We start from the raw sequence: 2,500 nt of genomic DNA, 5'->3' as shown, positions 1-2,500 counted from the left end.
CCTCACCCCCCCCCCCCCACAACACGCCATCCCATACCACATTGTGTACCGTACCCAAACCTAACGTGTACTGTACTACAACGCAATGTGTACCATAACACAACCCAGTTTGTACCTTAACCTAACCTATGTCACCTTAACCTAACCTATGTCACCTTAACCTAACCTATGTCACCTTAACCTAACCTATGTCACCTTAACCTAACCTATGTCACCTTAACCTAACCTATGTCACCTTAACCTAACCTATGTCACCTTAACCTAACCTATGTCACCTTAACCTAACCTATGTCACCTTAACCTAACCCATCTTGCACCTTAACCTAACCCATCTTGCACCTTAACCTAACCCATCTTGCACCCTAACCTATGTTGCACCTTAACCTAACCTGTGTTGCACCTTAACCTACCTCAATTTGCACCGCAATGTAACTCAATTTGCACCGCAATGTAACTCAATTTGCACCGCAATGTAACTCAATTTGCACCACAATGTAACTCAATTTGCACCGCAATGTAACTCAATTTGCACCGCAATGTAACTCAATTTGCACCGCAATGTAACTCAATTTGCACCGCAATGTAACTCAATTTGCACCGCAATGTAACGCAATTTGCACCGCAATGTAACGCAATTTGCACCGCAATGTAACGCAATTTGCACCGCAATGTAACTCAATTTGCACCGCAATGTAACTCAATTTGCACCGCAATGTAACGCAATTTGCACCGCAATGTAACGCAATTTGCACCGCAATGTAACGCAATTTGCACCGCAATGTAACGCAATTTGCACCGCAATGTAACGCAATTTGCACCGCAATGTAACGCAATTTGCACCGCAATGTAACGCAATTTGCACCGCAATCTACCCCCAAGTTGTGCCTTAACCTAACCCACGTTGTGCCTTAACCTAACCCACGTTGTGCCTTAACCTAACCCACGTTGTGCCTTAACCTAACCCACGTTGTGCCTTAACCTAACCCACGTTGTGCCTTAACCTAACCCACGTTGTGCCTTAACCTAACCCACGTTGTGCCTTAACCTAACCCACGTTGTGCCTTAACCTAACCCACGTTGTGCCTTAACCTAACCCACGTTGTGCCTTAACCTAACCCACGTTGTGCCTTAACCTAACCCACGTTGTGCCTTAACCTAACCCACGTTGTGCCTTAACCTAACCCAAGTTGTGCCTTAACCTAACCCAAGTTGTGCCTTAACCTAACCCAAGTTGTGCCTTAACCTAACCCAAGTTGTGCCTTAACCTAACCCAAGTTGTGCCTTAACCTAACCCAAGTTGTGCCTTAACCTAACCCAAGTTGTGCCTTAACCTAACCCAAGTTGTGCCTTAACCTAACCCAAGTTGTGCCTTAACCTAACCCAAGTTGTGCCTTAACCTAACCCAAGTTGTGCCTTAACCTAACCCAAGTTGTGCCTTACCCTGCTCTGTAATTGGCATATGACACGTTACAGTAATGTATTGTCCAACCGCAACCCGCTCAGAATGTTGTGTACACAGCTACGTGTCATCTCCCCATAACAGCTGCATTGCAGTGTGGTACGCCATAGAGACGTGTGGGAGTAATGGACGCAGTGGATGGCGATCAGCATGAGCCGTCTGTTCATGTAGTGGCGCGTGTATGCAGACGTAGTAGTCTCTTCTCACACAATGTGATAGCACGGTGCCCCGCGTTCCACATCTGCGACATGCTACAGAGGCCGGTTGACAGTTGGTCGCGCAGTGGACATCGCATACGTACGGGGGCACCTTCCACGTGCCCTCTAGTCGGGCACATTTTGTTGCGTGGATGTGAGCGGATGTAGTGTGTCTTGACACCTGACAGGCAGGCATGCAATAATAGTTGACTTTGCAAACGGGGATGGACGTGTACGTTTACTGGTGACGTTACGCAAATGAACAACTGGTAACCCGTTGTGGTGCGGTTGTCCTTGCTGGAGGTACATCTGTGAGGGCAACGATCGGTACAGCTACGAAGCGGTCCCCACCATACCAACGAACGTGAATGTGAATCTGGGTGTGAAGCGATACGCGGCTGTGGGTGGGTGGGACTGTCCCCGGCCGGTGAGGGGGGGCCGCCCGGCGTGCTGGCCGCGCGGTGCGTGGGCGCACGCGCTACAGCCGGCTGGTGGGGGCGCCCAGTGGCAGGCGCGCCGGCCGACGGACGCGGCAGGCGGCGCAGCTGCGCGCCGGGGCACCCTGCGCGCGGCGCCGTGCAGCCAAAGTGGGTCCTCGCCGGCCCGGTGCGAAGCGCGGTGGACATCTGCAGTGTGCTGGTCCGATTGAGGACTGTGTGCGTTGAGGATGCGCCGCCGCCCGGCACTCGGCGCCGCGACGCCGTCTGCTGCTCGGTCGCCCCAGCGGTTCTCGCTGGTGGTTTGTATCGCAGTTGTGCAGACGTGTTGGCACGTGCGCTGTGCTGGGAGAGTTCGCTTCGGCACCCACGTGGGGCCTTTGCCCTTCTGTGGCGCTGGCGTTGGA

The sequence above is a fragment of the Schistocerca cancellata genome, unplaced genomic scaffold (genome assembly GCF_023864275.1).
Source record: "Schistocerca cancellata isolate TAMUIC-IGC-003103 unplaced genomic scaffold, iqSchCanc2.1 HiC_scaffold_847, whole genome shotgun sequence".
In the NCBI taxonomy this organism is placed as follows: Eukaryota; Metazoa; Arthropoda; class Insecta; order Orthoptera; family Acrididae; genus Schistocerca; species Schistocerca cancellata.
The sequence above is the reverse complement of the archived record's forward strand: the minus strand, read 5'-3'. Positions refer to the sequence as shown.